At 44.7% G+C, this 20,000-nt stretch overlaps 1 pseudogene; it reads right to left on the reverse strand.

Moving 5' to 3' along the window:
* The window catches only part of LOC124009445, a 143,060-nt pseudogene that overhangs the window by 28,385 nt on the left and 94,675 nt on the right, over positions 1-20,000 (reverse strand).

Raw genomic sequence — 20,000 nt, forward strand, 5'->3', positions numbered from 1 at the left:
ACACTTCTGCAGACAGTGAAAGCATTTGCCACAGGGAATTAAGTATTTTAAACGGTGCCAGGACCTGTGCCAGCAAACCCCGCCACTTCCTGTTTAGAGAAGCCCAGAAAGGGACTGGTGCAGACTGAGAGAACCATATCATTAGACTAGAATAGAATGAGTAGAATTGTAAAACCCATTCACCAGTCAAATTGCCATGGTCAGAGGTTCGGGCCAGTTCTACTCATTATATTTCTATGGGCTCTGTTGCTGAAGGCCCTCTCATAACAGGAGGGGAGGAGCCCAGGCTACAGGACTCCTGCTAACCCTCAAGTTTAACTCAACAATTTCACTTCCCATGACCTCATGCTTTCCCGGCACTCCAAAACAGTCCTACCTCTCGCTCTACCTCTCTCTCTGCCTCTCTCTCTGCCTCTCTCTCTGCCTCTCTCTCTGTCTCTCGCTCTACCTCTCGCTCTACCTCTCGCTCTACCTCTCGCTCTGCCCTCTCTCTGCCTCTCTCTCTGCCTCTCGCTCTACCTCTCGCTCTACCTCTCGCTCTACCTCTCTCTCTGCCTCTCTCTCTGCCTCTCTCTCTGCCTCTCTCTCTACCTCTCTCTCTGCCTCTCTCTCTGCCTCTCTCTCTGCCTCTCTCTCTGTCTCTCGCTCTACCTCTCGCTCTACCTCTCGCTCTACCTCTCGCTCTGCTCTCTCTCTGCTCTCTCTCTGCCTCTCGCTCTGCCTCTCGCTCTACCTCTCTCTCTGCCTCTCTCTCTGCCTCTCTCTCTGCCTCTCTCTCTACCTCTCTCTCTGCCTCTCTCTCTGCCTCTCTCTCTGCCTCTCTCTCTACCTCTCTCTCTGCCTCTCTCTCTGCCTCTCTCTCTGCCTCTCGCTCTACCTCTCGCTCTACCTCTCGCTCTGCCTCTCTCTCTACCTCTCTCTCTACCTCTCGCTCTGCCTCTCGCTCTACCTCTCGCTGCCTCTCTCTCTACCTCTCGCTGCCTCTCTCTGCCTCTCTCTCTACCTCTCGCTCTGCCTCTCGCTCTGCCTCTCGCTCTGCCTCTCGCTCTCTCTCTGCCTCTCTCTCTACCTCTCACTCTGCCTCTCTCTCTGCCTCTCTCTCTACCTCTCTCTCTGCCTCTCTCTCTGCCTCTCTCTCTGCCTCTCTCTCTGTCTCTCGCTCTACCTCTCGCTCTACCTCTCGCTCTACCTCTCGCTCTGCCTCTCTCTCTGCCTCTCTCTCTGCCTCTCGCTCTACCTCTCGCTCTACCTCTCTGCCTCTCTCTCTGCCTCTCTCTCTGCCTCTCTCTCTACCTCTCTCTCTGCCTCTCTCTCTGCCTCTCTCTGCCTCTCTCTACCTCTCTCTGCCTCTCTCTCTGCCTCTCTCTCTGCCTCTCGCTCTACCTCTCGCTCTACCTCTCGCTCTGCCTCTCTCTCTACCTCTCTCTCTACCTCTCGCTCTGCCTCTCGCTCTACCTCTCGCTGCCTCTCTCTCTACCTCTCGCTGCCTCTCTCTGCCTCTCTCTACCTCTTGCTGTCTCTCTCTCTACCTCTCGCTCTGCCTCTCGCTTTGCCTCACTCTGCCTCTAACTCTGCCTCTACCTCTCTCTCTGCCTCTCTCTCTGCCTCTCTCTCTACCTCTCGCTCTGCCTCTCGCTCTGCCTCTCGCTCTGCCTCTCGCTCTCTCTCTGCCTCTCTCTCTACCTCTCACTCTGCCTCTCGCTCTGCCTCTCGCTCTGCCTCTCGCTCTGCCTCTCGCTCTGCCTCTCGCTCTCTCTCTGCCTCTCTCTCTACCTCTCACTCTGCCTCTCACTCTGCCTCTCACTCTGCCTCTCGCTCTGCCTCTACCTCTCTCCTCCTTTTAATGATGTGCTTTGATCTCTCTGTGACTCATCAGACTTTAGTAATTCCCATTGAAAGTCAGAGCCTCAATGGAACAGGCAGATGTTCCATATCAGTGAGGAGTAAAAACAGGAAAGCATCAGACCTGGATTGAAATACTATATATATATATATACTATTGGCACCAATACAATCGTTGAAAAGTCGAGAGCCCCACCCATCTGCCACTCCAGGCAGGCTAGAACAAACACTCAAAGTAGTTGAACGATTTCAAGCTGTATGCAGCAGGAGAGAAATGGGTTGAGAAAGAGATGGAGAGAGAGAGATCTGGATAGAGAGAGAGAGATCTGGATAGAGAGAGAGAGAGAGAGATCTGGATAGAGAGCGAGAGAGATCTGGATAGAGAGAGATAGATCTGGAAAGAGGGAGAGAGATCTGGATAGAGAGAGAGAGATCTAGATAGAGAGAGAGAGATCTAGATAGAGAGAGAGAGATCTGGATAGAGAGAGAGACCGATAGAGAGAGAGAGAGATCTGGATAGAGAAAGAGAGCGATTGAGAGGGAGAGAGAGTGTGTGACTGTGTGTGTGCGTGTGTCTGGGCGTGTTAGTGATTTAACAGCTGCCTCCAGCTCCACTGACCTTTGACCTTAACTTCCTGTTTCTTAACATCAGGCCCCAAAGCAGCCTCCTGTCCAGGGCCCATATGGACCACAGACCAGGTCCGGGTAGTGCACTAGTGAATAGGGCGCTATTTGGAACACTAACTTCAGTGTGTAACAAACACTGGTCTCTAGTGTCTGAATAGCTATACACGACTAAAGACAATGTGTTGATCTCTGGAGATTTGTGAGAAAAGGCAGGTGCCAGACATACATTACCAACAAAAGGTACTGTGTTGTACAATTGACAAACTTAATTTAAGAAAGTTATGTTGTTTGACAAGCTCGTTCATTAACCGAGTTAAACATCGACCCGCTGATGTACTGTTCTATTATCCATGGTGGCATTTTGATTTAAACCGGTAAACAACACAGACAGTGTTTAATTCCTAAAAACAGCATGTGTAGAATGTGACAGGTTGACATTTATTGGGATGAATCTTGTCCTGGAGGCAGAGCTGAGCGATTTCCACTAGATGGGCCAGCTGCAAACTCAAAATTGGCTGTATCAAAACAATTCTATAAAGAACTAACATTAGCTTTTTTGGTCTTCATTTAAGGTTAGGGTTAGGCATAAGGATAGCAGTGTTAAGTTAGGGTTAAGGTTAAAAATCCGATTTGATGGCTTTGTGGCTGCCTCCAGTAGATGACTCATCCCAATAAATGCCAACCTGCTATAGAACGATGAAGACAAAAGGGAGGAGAGGCAACGAATACATAACCAGCTGAGAGGAGGGTGGGGCTGGCTGAGAGGAGGGTGGGGCTGGCTGAGAGGAGGGTGGGGCTGGCTGAGAGGAGGGTGGGGCTGGCTGAGAGGAGGGTGGGGCTGGCTGAGAGGAGGGTGGGGCTGGCTGAGAGGAGGGTGGGGCTGGCTGAGAGGAGGGTGGGGCTGGCTGAGAGGAGGGTGGGGCTGGCTGAGAGGAGGGTGGGGCTGGCTGAGAGGAGGGTGGGGCTGGCTGAGAGGAGGGTGGGGCTGGCTGAGAGGAGGGTGGGGCTGGCTGTGAGGAGGGTGGGGCTGGCTGAGAGGAGGGTGGGGCTGGCTGAGAGGAGGGTGGGGCTGGCTGAGAGGAGGGTGGGGCTGGCTGAGAGGAGGGTGGGGCTGGCAGTGAGGAGGGTGGGGCTGACAGTGAGGAGGGTGGGGCTGGCTGAGAGGAGGGTGGGGATGGCTGAGAGGAGGTTGGGATTGGCTGAGAGGAGGGTGGGGCTGGCTGAAAGAGGCACTGCTAATACAATGTACAATCAAATGAAATGTTATTGGTCACATACGTATGTTTAGCAGATGTTATTGCAGGTGTAGTGAAATGCTTGTGTTTCTAGTTCCGACAGAGCAGTAATATCTAACGATAGCAGCCTCCGTCTGCTTTAACAGTGTAATGTCAAATGTATTATCAGGCCAATCTCCTACGGTGACGGCAGCCATTACTCTAAAAAAAAACTAACACAGTTACAGACCCACAAATATTAAACCTCCCTGTTATTGTTATGGTGAGAGGTTAGTATGTCTTGGGGGGGGGGGTATGATATAAACTGCTAAACTCCCTGTTATTGTTATGGTGAGAGGTTAGTATGTCTTGGGGGGGGGGGGATATGATATAAACTGCTAAACTCCCTGTTATTGTTATGGTGAGAGGTTAGTATGTCTTGGGGGGGGGGGTATGATATAAACTGCTAAACTCCCTGTTATTGTTATGGTGAGAGGTTAGTATGTCTTGGGGGGGGGGGGGATATGATATAAACTGCTAAACTCCCTGTTATTGTTATGGTGAGAGGTTAGTATGTCTTGGGAGGTATGATATAAACTGCTAAACTCCCTGTTATTGTTATGGTGAGAGGTTAGTATGTGTCTTGGGGGGGGGGTATGATATAAACTGCTAAACTCCCTGTTATTGTTATGGTGAGAGGTTAGTATGTCTTGGGGAGGTATGATATAAACTGCTAAACTCCCTGTTATTGTTATGGTGAGAGGTTAGTATGTGTCTTGGGGGGGGTATGATATAAACTGCTAACCTCCCTGTTATTGTTATGGTGAGAGGTTAGTATGTCTTGGGGAGGTATGATATAAACTGCTAACCTCCCTGTTATTGTTATGGTGAGAGGTTAGTATGTCTTGGGGGGGAGGTATGATATAAACTGATATAAACTGCTAAACTCCCTGTTATTGTTATGGTGAGAGGTTAGTATGTGTCTTGGGGGGTATGGGGGGGGGGGTATGATATAAACTGCTAACCTCCCTGTTATTGTTATGGTGAGAGGTTAGTATGTCTTGGGGAGGTATGATATAAACTGCTAACCTCCCTGTTATTGTTATGGTGAGAGGTTAGTATGTCTTGGGGGGGAGGTATGATATAAACTGCTAAACTCCCTGTTATTGTTATGGTGAGAGCCAGTATGTCTTGGGGGGGGGGGGGTATGATATAAACTGCTAACCTCCCTGTTATTGTTATGGTGAGAGGTTAGTATGTCTTAGGGGGTATGATTTTTTTTGTCATTTTGTCTGTCATAGTTGAAGTGTACCTATGATGAAAATTACAGGCCTCTCTCATCTTTTTAAGTGGGAGGAATTGCACAATTGGTGGCTGACTAAATACTTTTTTGCCCCACTGTATCTCTACTACCATATATATCTCTACTACCATATACAGTGCCTTGCGAAAGTATTCGGCCCCCTTGAACTTTGCGACCTTTTGCCACATTTCAGGCTTCAAACATAAAGATATAAAACTGTATATTTTTGTGAAGAATCAACAACAAGTGGGACACAATCATGAAGTGGAACGATATTTATTGGATATTTCAAACTTTTTTAACAAATCAAAAACGGAAAAATTGGGCGTGCAAAATTATTCTGCCCCTTTACTTTCAGTGCAGCAAACTCTCCAGAAGTTCAGTGAGGATCCACCTGTGTGTAATCAAGTCTCCGTATAAATGCACCTGCACTGTGATAGTCTCAGAGGTCCGTTAAAAGCGCAGAGAGCATCATGAAGAACAAGGAACACACCAGGCAGGTCCGAGATACTGTTGTGAAGACGTTTAAAGCCGGATTTGGATACAAAAAGATTTCCCAAGCTTTAAACATCCCAAGGAGCACTGTGCAAGCGATAATATTGAAATGGAAGGAGTATCAGACCTCTGCAAATCTACCAAGACCTGGCCGTCCCTCTAAACTTTCAGCTCATACAAGGAGAAGACTGATCAGAGATGCAGCCAAGAGGCCCATGATCACTCTGGATGAACTGCAGAGCTCTACAGCTGAGGTGGGAGACTCTGTCCATAGGACAGCAATCAGTCGTATATTGCACAAATCTGGCCTTTATGGAAGAGTGGCAAGAAGAAAGCCATTTCTTAAAGATATCCATAAAAAGTGTTGTTTAAATTTGCCACAAGCCACCTGGGAGACACACCAAACATGTGGAAGAACGTGCTCTGGTCAGATGAAACCAAAATAGAAATTTTTGGCAACAATGCAAAACATTATGTTTGGAGTAAAAGCAACACAGCCCATCACCCTGAACACACCATCCCCACTGTCAAACATGGTGGTGGCAGCATCATTTTTTTTCCCATCAGGAGGAATGGGAAAAAAATTCAGTCTCTCGATGTGCAAAACTGAGAGAGACATACCCCAAGTGACTTACAGCTGTAATCGCAGCAAAAGGTGGCGCTACAAAGTATTAACTTAAGGGGGCTGAATAATTTTGCACACCCAATTTTTCAGTTTTTGATTTGTTAAAAAAGTTTGAAATATCCAATAAATGTTGTTCCACTTCATGATTGTGTCCCACTTGTTGTTGATTCTTCACAAAAAATACAGTTTTATATCTTTATGTTTGAAGCCTGAAATGTGGCAAAAGGTCGCAAAGTTCAAGGGGGCTTAATACTTTCGCAAGGCACTGTATATCTCTACAGCCATATATATCTCTACAGCCAGCCATATACACTTGTTTTTCAACCACTCCACAAATGTCTTGTTAACAAACTACAGTTTTGGGAAGTTGGTTAGGACATCTACTTTGTGCATGACACAAGTAATTTTTCCAACAATTGTATACAGACAGATTATTTCACTTATAATTCACTGTATCACAATTCCAGTGGGTCAGAAGTTTACATACACTAAGTTGACTGTGCCTTTTAACAGCTTGGAAAATTCCAGAAAATGATCTCATGGCTTTAGAAGCTTCAGATAGGCTAATTGATATAATTTGAGTCAATTGGAGGTGTACCTGTGGATGTATTTCAAGGCCTACCTTCAAACTCAGTGCCTCTTTGCTTGACATCGAGGGAAAATCAAAAGAAATCAGCCAAGACCTCAGAAAAAAGATTGTAGACCTCCACAAGTCTGGTTCATCCTTGGGAGCAATTTCCAAACACCTGAAGACCAGGGTTATTCGGAGAGAGAGAGAGCATTACTTGTATTTATTATTGTTCTCATTATGGCTGTTGTCTGTCTGTCTGTCCGTCTGTCTGATCATGTTGATAACACCAGGTGGAGTGACCCTCATCCTCTCTGCTTTCTGAAAATCAGCCAGGTTTTTAAAAGCTCCCAGCCTCACAACTAATACCCAGTACCACACAGAGGAGCCGGGTGCCAACAGTGGGAAATGAAACCAAGACAATAATGGAGGACCCACCACCCCGGTCCTTCTCTCCTTCTCTCAGAAAAGACACCAACAAAAGGCGGATCGAGAAAATGAACATTTTCTTCAACAATTTTCACGAAGCGTAATGTGATTTTTTAAAAATAAATTCAAATGCTTTGGTTGCATTCTCTGGCACTGAATCCCTTTTCAACCAAGATAGTGTGTTTCTTTGTCATGAAGAACCCTGCCTGGTGTAGGCGGGATTTGGTGAGTGAGGAGTATACTGTGTGAGACAGATGGGAGCAGCTGGAGGGATTAGAAGCCACAACTGTTTCCAAATGGACAGTTAGTTAGTACATGCTTACAGCTGTCCACAGTGTTGGCACTGGGTTCCTGGACAACACAGGAGGCTGCTGAGGGGAGGACGACTCATAATAATGGCCAGAACAGAGCAAATGAAATGGCATCAAACACCCTGTTCCTGGAGAGCTACCGTCCTGTAGGTTCTCTCTCTAACCCTGTTCCTGGAGAGCTACCGTCCTGTAGGTTCTCTCTCTAACCCTGTTCCTGGAGAGCTACCGTCCTGTAGGTTCTCTCTCTAACCCTGTTCCTGGAGGGCTACCGTCCTGTAGGTTCTCTCTCTAACCCTGTTCCTGGAGAGCTACCGTCCTGTAGGTTCTCTCTCTAACCCTGTTCCTGGAGAGCTACCGTCCTGTAGGTTCTCTCTCTAACCCTGTTCCTGGAGAGCTTACCGTCCTGTAGGTTCTCTCTCTAACCCTGTTCCTGGAGAGCTACCGTCCTGTAGGTTCTCTCTCTAACCCTGTTCCTGGAGAGCTACCGTCCTGTAGGTTCTCTCTCTAACCCTGTTCCTGGAGGGCTACCGTCCTGTAGGTTCTCTCTCTAACCCTGTTCCTGGAGAGCTACCGTCCTGTAGGTTCTCTCTCTAACCCTGTTCCTGGAGGGCTACCGTCCTGTAGGTTCTCTCTCTAACCCTGTTCCTGGAGAGCTACCGTCCTGTAGGTTCTCTCTCTAACCCTGTTCCTGGAGGGCTACCGTCCTGTAGGTTCTCTCTCTAACCCTGTTCCTGGAGGGCTACCTAGGTTCTCTCTCTAACCCTGTTCCTGGAGAGCTACCGTCCTGTAGGTTCTCTCTCTAACCCTGTTCCTGGAGAGCTACCGTCCTGTAGGTTCTCTCTCTAACCCTGTTCCTGGAGAGCTACCGTCCTGTAGGTTCTCTCTCTAACCCTGTTCCTGGAGAGCTACCGTCCTGTAGGTTCTCTCTCTAACCCTGTTCCTGTTCCTGTAGGTTCTCTCTCTAACCCTGTTCCTGGAGGGCTACCGTCCTGTAGGTTCTCTCTCTAACCCTGTTCCTGGAGAGATATCGTCCTGTAGGTTCTCTCTCTAACCCTGTTCCTGGAGAGCTACCGTCCTGTAGGTTCTCTCTCTAACCCTGTTCCTGGAGAGCTACCGTCCTGTAGGTTCTCTCTCTAACCCTGTTCCTGGAGAGCTACCGTCCTGTAGGTTCTCTCTCTAACCCTGTTCCTGGAGAGCTACCGTCCTGTAGGTTCTCTCTCTAACCCTGTTCCAGGAGAGCTACCGTCCTGTAGGTTCTCTCTCTAACCCTAATCTAGCTCACCTGATTCTAATAACTAGCTGATTGATAAGCTGAATCAGGTTAGTTACAACTGGGGTTGAAACAAAAACCTACAGGAAGAACAGACCTGGAGAGCCCTGCCCTACTTTTCACCATGGCCCATAGGGCTCTGGTGAAATATAGTGAACTATACCAGGGCCCATAGGGCTGAACTATACCAGGGCTCATAGACTCACCGTAGCAGGGAAAGACTCACCGTAGCAGGGAAAGACTCACCGTAGCAGGGAGAGTGGAGTCATGCAGGGCTGACATCGTAGCAGGGAAAGATTTGCCGTAACAGGGAAAGACTCACCGTAGCAGGGAAAGACTCACCGTAGCAGGGAAAGACTCGCCGTAACAGGGAAAGACTCACCGTAGCAGGGAAAGACTCACCGTAGCAGGGAAAGACTCACCGTAGCAGGGAAAGACTCACCGTAGCAGGGAAAGACTCACCGTAGCAGGGAAAGATTTGCCGTAGCAGGGAAAGACTCACCGTAGCAGGGAAAGACTCACCGTAGCAGGGAAAGACTCACCGTAGCAGGGAAAGATTTGCCGTAGCAGGGAAAGACTCACCGTAGCAGGGAGACTCGCCGTAGCAGGGAAAGACTCACCGTAGCAGGGAAAGATTTGCCGTAGCAGGGAAAGACTCACCGTAGCAGGGAGACTCACCGTAGCAGGGAGACTCACCGTAGCAGGGAGACTCGCCGTAGCAGGGAAAGACTCACCGTAGCAGGGAAAGATTTGCCAAAGCACGGAAAGTGGAGTCATGCAGGCCTGGTTTCAGCAGTACTAACAAATAAACATTTTGTTCTCAGCATCAGTGTGTCTGAGATATTCTAATCTAACTAGAGAGAGAGGCAGAGAGCGGGAGAGACCCCACAAAGCCCCAGAACAGCAAAACAATTAGACCCAACCAAATCATGAGAAAACAAAAAGACAATTACTTGACTCATTGGAAATAATTCACAAAATAACTGAGCAAACCAGAATGCTATTTGGCCCTAAATAGAGAGTACACACTGGCAGAATACCTGACCACTGTGACTGACCCAAAATTAAGGAAAGCTTTGACTATGTACAGATTCAGTGAGCATAGCCTTGCTATTGAGAGAGACTGCCGTAGGCAGACCTGGCTCTCAAGAGAAGACAGGCTATGTGCACACTGCCAACAAAATGAGGTAGAAACTGAGCTGCACTTCCTAACTTCCTGCCAAATGTAGGACCATATTAGAGACACATATTTCCCTCAGATTACAAAGACCCACAAAGAATTCGAAAACAAACCCAATTTTGACAAACTCCCATATCTACTGGGTGAAATACCACAGTGTCTCATCACAGCAGCAAGATTTTACATGTTGCCACGAGAAAAGGGCAACCAGTGAAGAACAAACATCATTTTAAATACAACCCATATTTATGTTAATTTATTTTCCCTTTGGTACTTTAACTATTTGCACATCGTTACAACACTGTATATATACATAATATGACATTTGAAATGTCTTTATTATTTTGGATCTTCTGTGAGTGTCATGTTAAGTGTTAATCTTTATTGTTTATTTCACTTTGGCTTATTATCTACTTCACTTGCTTTGGCAATGTAAACATAAATGTATGTTTCCCATGATAATAAAGCCCTTGAATTTGAAATGAGAGAGAGAGAGAGAGAGACAGAGACAGAGAGAGAGAGAGAGAGAGAGAGAGAGAGAGAGAGACACAGACACAGAGACACACAGACACAGAGACACACAGAGACAGAGACAGAGACAGAGACAGAGACAGAGACAGAGACAGAGAGAGAGAGAGAGAGAGAGAGAGAGAGAGAGAGAGAGAGAGAGAGAGAGAGAGAGAGAGACAGACAGACAGACAGACAGACAGACACAGAGACAGAGACAGAGACAGAGACAGAGACAGAGACAGAGACAGAGACAGAGACAGAGAGAGAGAGAGAGAGAGAGAGAGAGAGAGAGAGAGAGAGAGAGAGAGAGAGAGCGAGAGAGAGAGAGAGAGAGACACACAGACACAGAGAGAGAGAGAGACACACAGACACAGAGAGAGAGAGAGAGAGAGAGAGAGAGAGAGAGAGAGAGAGAGAGAGAGAGAGAGAGAGACAGAGACAGAGACAGAGACAGAGAGAGACAGAGACAGAGACAGAGACAGAGACAGAGACAGAGACAGAGACAGAGACAGAGACAGAGACAGAGACAGAGACAGAGACAGAGACAGAGAGAGAGAGAGAGAGAGAGAGAGAGAGAGAGAGAGAGAGAGAGAGATAGAGAGAAGCAGAGATAGGGAAGTACATAGTTGAGAGAAAACCATCTTCAATACTACAGCACATCTGCAACAACAGACCCTACCTACAGAGGCATCTTAACCACACCTATTCCCTTTCCAGTGCACTAATTTTGACCAGGGCCATAGGGCCTACGTAGGGAATAGGATGCCAGTCGGGAAGGAAGACTCTAACTCACTGCTTTAAGACACGTGAAATAACAGAGACCACGTAAGTACATTCCCTATTCAGGTGTTACAAAGGAAACAGGACACTCTTAGTTGAACCCCTGGTCTCTCTGGAGCAACAGAATGTCAATGTTGTTGTCCTACTTCCTGAATGACGTGTCACTTCCATTATCAGTGGAACTTGGTCTACGGTCAATGAAAAGACGTTAGCAAACATGCATTGTGGTTGTATGTTCTGTTCCTTGCGTTTACAGCTGCAATACGTTTTTCTGTCTTTTCGAAGAAAGGTCTACTTGCAATGACTGTGATATCTGAGATGTTTTCCTACTAAACTTGGTTGAAAACACTGAATGTAAACCGCTCTGGATTAGAGCATCTGCGAAATGACTCAAATGTCAATGTAGATGTTCTGTATGTGGTGAGAGAAAGAGTGACAGAGAAAGAGAGAGAGAAAGAGAGGGAGAGAGAGAGAGAGAGAGAGAGAGAGAGAGAGAGAGAGAGAGAGAGAGAGACAGAGAGAGAGAGAGAGAGAGAGAGAGAGAGAGAGAGAGAGAGAGAGAGAGAGAGAGAGAGAGAGAGAGAAAGAGAAAGAGAGAGAGAAAGACACAGAGAGAGACACAGAGAGAGAGAGAGAGAGAGAGAGAGAGAGAGAAAGAGAGAGAGAGAGAGAGAGACAGAAAGAGACACACAGAGAGAGAGAGAGAGAGAGAGAGAGAGAGAGAGAGAGAGAGAGAGAGAGAGAGAGAGAGAGAGAGCGAGAGAGAGAGAGAGAGAGAGAGAGAGAGAGAGAGAGAGAGAGAGAGAGAGAGAGAGAGAGAGAGAGAGAGAGAGAGACAAACCACTCTGGATTAGAGCATCTGCGAAATGACTAAAATGTCAATGTAGATGTTCTGTATGTGGTGAGAGAAAGAGTGACAGAGAAAGAGAGAGAGAAAGAGAGAGAGAAAGAGAGGGAGAGAGAGAGAGAGAGAGAGAGAGACAGAGAGAGAGAGAGAGAGAAAGAGAAAGAGAGAGAGAAAGACACAGAGAGAGACACAGAGAGAGACACAGAGAGAGAGAGAGAGAGAGAGAGAGAGAGAGAGAGAGAGAGAGAGAGAGAGAGAGAGAGAGAGAATGAGGGAGTTCTTCAGTATGTTCTGTATTGTATGAACAGACCTGGAGAGTTACCTCCATCCCAGGTGTCTTGGTGCGTCTCCGTCCCGTTCTGGGTTAATACTGCGGAGGTGTCTTCTGGCACAGTGCTGTCTCCATCAGGGTCTTCCTCCACTATGTGTAGCTTGTCCTCATCGTCAGAATCTGACTGGGCCTCCACAACGTTGTTGTAATTCGTTACTGCAAAGAGATGAGAGAGAGGGAGGAGACAACCAGGAGGGTCAATGAGTAAGAAGTTAGTAGGCTACACCTTGTATGAGTCAGAACAGCCCATAGGACACAAGTCTATCTCCTGTTTCTGTAGTGGAGTAGCTTGATGTACAGTACACCCCCTGGACGCAAGGACGATTAGAGATAGAGGAAGTCTGGGCTTACAGTTTAGTGGATCACTGTTGTATTGTTATTGCAGATATCTAACGGCTTATTTTAAGTAGAATGATAAAAAAATCACTACATGTTGGAATTGTTACGCGGATAAAAACACATTTAAAAAAAGCTTAAATGACAACAGAGCGAGTGAAAATGTAATGCAAAAGAATCAAATCATTCCAAACACAACAAAAAAATGGTGTAACCTTTACCCTCTAACCTTTACCCTCTAACCTTTACCCTCTAAAAATTGTTTAAATCTCTGCTTAGGACTAGTATCTATAACACTGCTAGCTATCTTGAATGTAATTTTCTCAAGTGGTGAACTGTGAACCTGAGACCTGTGTTCCAGCGTTTACACAGCCCCATCGACAGATAAGAGAGAGAGAGAGAGAGAGAGAGAGAGAGAGAGAGAGAGAGAGAGAGAGAGAGAGAGAGAGAGAGAGAGAGAGAGTCACACATAAGCCCAGGCCATGACCAGGCAAACAGGCCCATCCCCCACTCTTACACTAGACCAAGCCAATGGCATGTACCAGGTGCTCAGCAGGCTCTGCTCACACTTACAGGTTCAAGGCCAAACCACACGACTAACAACATTGGACACTTTATGGGACACAAAGCCTTCACTATATCATCCCAGACCTGAGGTCATCTGCCTTTGACCTAAAGAGCAGGAACCTGGACTTCAACAAAGAAATCAGAAATACAGACATTGTCATCCTACAAGAAACATGGTATAGATGAGATGGACCCACTGGTTGCCCTCTAGGTTACAGAGAGCTGGTGGTCCGATTAACCAAACTACCAGGTGTGAAACAGGGAGGAGACTCATTGGGTCTGCTCATTTGGTATAGAGCAGACCTAACTCACTCTATTACATTAATCAAAACAGGAACATTTTACATGTGGCTAGAAATGTCATTATTAATCATCTTAACAGAGAGAAATGTACCCCTGTGTGTTACCTATATCCCCCCACTAGAATCCCTATACTTTAATGAAGACATCTTCTCCACCCTGGAGGGAGAAATCAATCATTTCCAGGCCCAGGGACATGTACTAGTCTGTGGCGACCTAAATGCCAGAACTGGACAAGAACCTGACACCCTCAGCATACAAGGGGACAAACACCTTCCTGGAGGTGACAGCATTCCCTCCCCCATGTGCCCCCATAGACACAACTATGACAACATAACCAACAAAACGGGTAACATCTCCAGCAGCTCTGTTGCATGCTGGGTATTTACATAGTCAATGGTAGGCTTCCAGGGGACTCCTATGGTAGGTACACCTATAGCTCTGTTACATCCTGGGTATGTACATAGTTAATGGTCGGCTTCGAGGGGACTCCTATGGTAGGTACACCTATAGCTCTGTTGCACGCTGGGTATGTACATAGTTAATGGTAGGCTTCGAGGGGACTCCTATGGAGTCCACAACTATGACAAAACAACAAAAGGGTCCCAACTCCTGCAGTTCTGTTACATCCTGAGTCTGTACATAGTCAATGGTAGGTACACCTATAGCTCTGTTACATCCTGAGTCTGTACATAGTTAATGGTAGGTACACCTATAGCTCTGTCACACCCTGGGTATGTACATAGTTAATGGTAGGTACACCTCTGTTACATCCTGGGTATGTACATAGTTAATGGTAGGTACACCTATAGCTCTGTTACATCCTGGGTATGTACATAGTTAATGGTAGGTACACCTATAGCTCTGTTACATCCTGGGTATGTACATAGTAAATGCTTCGAGGGGTAGGTACACCTATAGCTCTGTTACATCCTGGGTATGTACATAGTTAATGGTAGGTACACCTATAACTCTGTCACACCCTGGGTCTGTACATAGTTAATGGTAGGCTTACATCCTGGGGAGTTAATGGTAGGTACACCTATAGCTCTGTTACATCCTGGGTATGTACATAGTTAATGGTAGGACTCCTATGGTAGGTACACCTATAGCTCTGTTACATCCTGGGTCTGTACATAGTTAATAGTTAATGGTAGGTACACCTATAGCTCTGTTACATGCTGGGTATGTACATAGTTAATGGTAGGTACACCTATAGCTCTGTTACATCCTGGGTATGTACATAGTTAATGGTAGGTACACCTATAGCTCTGTTACATCCTGGGTATGTACATAGTTAATGGTAGGTACACCTATAGCTCTGTTACATCCTGGGTATGTACATAGTTAATGGTAGGTACACCTATAGCTCTGTTACACCCTGGGTATGTACATAGTTAATGGTAGGTACACCTCTGTTACATCCTGGGTATGTACATAGTTAATGGTAGGTACACCTATAGCTCTGTTACATCCTGGGTATGTACATAGTTAATGGTAGGTACACCTATAGCTCTGTTACATCCTGGGTATGTACATAGTTAATGGTAGGTACACCTATAGCTCTGTTACATCCTGGGTATGTACATAGTTAATGGTAGGTACACCTATAGCTCTGTTACATCCTGGGTATGTACATAGTTAATGGTAGGTACACCTTTAGCTCTGTTACATCCTGGGTATGTACATAGTTAATGGTAGGTACACCTATAGCTCTGTTACATCCTGGGTATGTACATAGTTAATGGTAGGTACACCTATAGCTCTGTTACATCCTGGGTATGTACATAGTTAATGGTAGGTACACCTATAGCTCTGTTACATCCTGGGTATGTACATAGTTAATGGTAGGTACACCTATAGCTCTGTCACACCCTGGGTATGTACATAGTTAATGGTAGGTACACCTCTGTTACATCCTGGGTATGTACATAGTTAATGGTAGGTACACCTATAGCTCTGTTACATCCTGGGTATGTACATAGTTAATGGTAGGTACACCTATAGCTCTGTTACATCCTGGGTATGTACATAGTTAATGGTAGGTACACCTATAGCTCTGTTACATCCTGGGTATGTACATAGTTAATGGTAGGTACACCTATAGCTCTGTTACATCCTGGGTATGTACATAGTTAATGGTAGGTACACCTATAGCTCATCTCTTGGCAGTAGTACTGACGACTACTTTATCACTGACCTAAACCCAGAGTCTCTCAGAGTTCACAGTCAGCCCACTGACACCCCTATCAGACCACAGCAAAATCACACTCTACTTCAACAGAGCAATAACCAATCATGAGGCATCAAAGCCAAAGGATCTGAATAATATTAAGAAATGCTATAGATGGAAGGAAAGTAGTGTGGAAACCTACCAAAAAACAATTAGGCAACAACACATTCAATCCCTTTCAGACAACTTCCTGGACAAAACATCCCACTGTAATAGTGAAGGTGTAAACTTGGCAGTAGAAAAACTAAACAGTATATTTGACCTCTCAGCTTCCCTGTCAAATCTAAACATGTCAAGCAGAAAATTAACAACAATGACAAATGGTTTCATAAAGAATGCAAAAACCGAAGAAAGAAATTGAGAAACCTATCCAAACAAAAACATAGAGACCCAGAACACCGGAGACGATGCCTTCACTATGGTGAATTACTAAAACAATACAGAAATACACTACTGAAAACCTGAGTCTACACCTTCACTATGGTGAATCACTAAAACAATACAGAAATACACTACTGAAAACCTGAGTCTACACCTTCACTATGGTGAATCACTAAAACAATACAGAAATACACTACTGAAAACCTGAGTCTACACCTTCACTATGGTGAATCACTAAAACAATACAGAAATACACTACTGAAAACCTGAGTCTACACCTTCACTATGGTGAATCACTAAACCAATACAGAAATACACTATGGAAAAAGAGGGAACAGCATGTCAGAAATCAGTGCAATGTAATTGAAGAATCCATAGAATCTAACCACTTCTGGGAAAATTGGAAAACACTAAACAAACAACAACACAAAGAATTATCTATCCAAAATGGAGATGTATGGAGATGTATGGAGATGGATGGCTAAACCACTTCTCCAATGTTGTTGGCTCTATAACAAATAATAAACAGCAAAAACATATACATGATCAAGTACAAATATTAGAATCAAATATTAAAGGCCCACTGGATTCTCCAATTACATTGAATGAACTACAGGACAAAATACAACCTCTTCAACCCCAAAAGGCCTGTGGTGTTGATAGAAACAGACCACAAAAAAATACTTGTATATTTCCTCAGTAAAAACAATGTACTGAGCAAATGTCAAATTGTCTTTTTACCAAATTACTGTACGACAGACCACGTATTCAACCTGCACACCCTAATTGACAAACAAACCAAAGCAAAGGCAGCGTCTTCTCATGTTTTGTTGATTTCAAAAAAGCTTTTGACTCAATTTGTCATGAGGGTCTGCTATACAAATTGATGGAAAGCGGTGTTGGGGGAAAAATATACAACATTATAAAATCCATTTACACAAACACCAAGTGTGCAGTTAAAATAGGCAAAAAACACACATTTCTTTCCACAGGGCCGTGAGGTGAGACAGTGACACAGCTTAAGCCCCACCCTCTTCAAAATATATAGAAATTAATTGGCGATGGCACTAGAACAGTCTGCAGCGCCCGGACTCACCTTACTGGAATCTGAAGTCTACTGTTTGCTGATAATTTGGTGCTTCTGTCACCAACCAAGGAGGGCCTACAGCAGCACCTAGATCTTCTGCACAGATTCTGTCAGACCTGGACCCTGACAGTAAATCTCAGTAACTCAAAAATAATGGTGTTCCAAAAAAGGTCCAGTCACCAGGACCACAAATACAAATTCCATCTAGACACTGTTGCCCTAGAGCACACAAAAAACTATACATACCTTGGCCTAAACATCAGCGCCACAGGTAACTTCCACAAAGCTGTGAACGAGCTGAAAGACAAGGCAAGAAGGGCCTTCTACATCATCAAAAGGAACATAAAATTCAACATACTAATTAGGCTCTGACGAAAAATACCTGAATCAGTTATAGAAACCGTTGCCCTTCATGGCTGTGCGGTCTGGGGTCCACTCACCAACCAATAATTCACAAAATGAAACAAACACTAAATTGAGACCAGCTAATGATCAAAATCCAGACAAGAGCCGTTAAAATCTACAACCACCTAAAAGGAAGCGATTCCCAAACAGTCCATAACAAAGACATCACCTACAGAGAGATGAATCTGGAAGCAAGTTGGTCCTGATTGGAATTAGACCCAACCAAATCATGAGAAAACAATAAGACAATTACTTGACACATTGGAAAGAATTCACAAAAAAACTGGAATGCTATTTGGCTCTAAACAGAGAGTACACAGTGGCAGAATACCTGACCACTGTGACTGACCCAAACTTAAAGAAAGCTTTGACTATGTACAGACTCAGTGAGCATAGAGTTGCTATTGAGAGAGACCGCCTTAGGCAGACCTGGCTCTCAAGAGAAGACAGGCTATGTGCTCACTGCCCACAAAATGAGGTGGAAACTGAGCTGCACTTCCTAACTTCCTGCCAAATGTATGACCATATTAGAGACACATATTTCCCTCAGATTACAAAGACCCACAAAGAATTTGAAAACAAACCCAATTTTGATAAACTCCCATATCTACTGGGTGAAATACCACAGTGTGCCATCACAGCAGCAAGATTTGTGACCTGTTGCCACAAGAAAAGGGCAACCAGAGAACATCATCATACAAACATCATTGTAAATACAACCCATATTTATGTTTATTTATTTTCCCTTTAGTACTTTAACCATTTGCACATCGTTACAACACTGTATATGGCTATAATATGACATTTGAAATGTCTTTATTCCTTTGGAACTTTTGTGAGTGTCACTATTGCTCATTATCTATTTGACTTGCTTTGGCAATCTAAACATATGTTTCCCATAATAATAAAGCCCTTTGAATCTGGGAGAGAGGGAGATAGAGAGAGGTGGGCCATAGAGACCGGTCGTCCCAGACAAACCTGATTACCTAAAGAGGACAGGCTATGCTCATTCTGCCCTCAGGAAGAGATAAACAGAGCTGCATTTTCTGTCAAATTGTGACAGATATTTTGAAGTAAGAAATTCTACCCCGAAATTATAAAAACAAAATGAAGAATTTGAAAACTTGCTGTAAATGATGAAGATCAATTTAAATACGTACATGGTGAAAAACAAAATACTTTTATCAGCCAAATGTGTGGCCTCCTTCCACAACCTGAGGGACAGACAGTGAGAAGTAGACACCAAGTAGAGTGTAATTATTCATATTAGTCTATTCCTTATTATTCTGGGTTGTAAACTGCTGTTAATATGATTACCACTTATTATTATTATTGCTTCATCACCAACAGTCCAGTCCTGTCTTTGACCATCGTTCTTATGTTTACTTTGACCATTTCCATGTTAATGAAGTATAACAACGCATTCTGAAACTATTCAGACCACTTTTTCCACATGTTGTTACGTAACAATTGATTCAATCTGTTTTTTCTCTCATCAATCTACACACATTACCCCATAATGACAACATTACCCCATAATGACAACATTACCCCATAATGACAACATTACCCCATAATGACAGCATTACCCCATAATGACAACATTACCCCATAATGACAACATTACCCCATAATGACAACATTACCCCATAATGACAACATTACCCCATAATGACAACATTACCCCATAATGACAACATTACCCCATAATGACAACATTACCCCATAATGACAACATTACCCCATAATGACAACATTACCCCATAATGACAACATTACCCCATAATGACAACATTACCCCATAATGACAGCATTACCCCATAATGACAGCATTACCCCATAATGACAACATTACCCCATAATGACATAATGAACATTACCCCATAATGACAGCATTACCCCATAATGACAGCATTACCCCATAATGACAGCATTACCCCATAATGACAACATTACCCCATAATGACAGCATTACCCCATAATGACAACATTACCCCATAATGACAGCATTACCCCATAATGACAGCATTACCCCATAATGACAGCATTACCCCATAATGACAACATTACCCCATAATGACAGCATTACCCCATAATGACAGCATTACCCCATAATGACAGCATTACCCCATAATGACAGCATTACCCCATAATGACAGCATTACCCCATAATGACAACATTACCCCATAATGACAACTTGAAAACTGTTTTTTAGACATTTTTGCAAAGGTAATTAAAAAATATAATGTACATAAGTATTCAGACCCTTTGCTATGAGACTTTAAATTGAGGTCAGATGCATCCTGTTTCCATTGATCATCCTTGAGATAGGGCCTCCCGGGTGGCGCAGTGGTCTAG

The sequence above is a fragment of the Oncorhynchus gorbuscha genome, linkage group LG22 (assembly GCF_021184085.1).
Source record: "Oncorhynchus gorbuscha isolate QuinsamMale2020 ecotype Even-year linkage group LG22, OgorEven_v1.0, whole genome shotgun sequence".
NCBI classification, from domain to species: domain Eukaryota; kingdom Metazoa; phylum Chordata; class Actinopteri; order Salmoniformes; family Salmonidae; genus Oncorhynchus; species Oncorhynchus gorbuscha.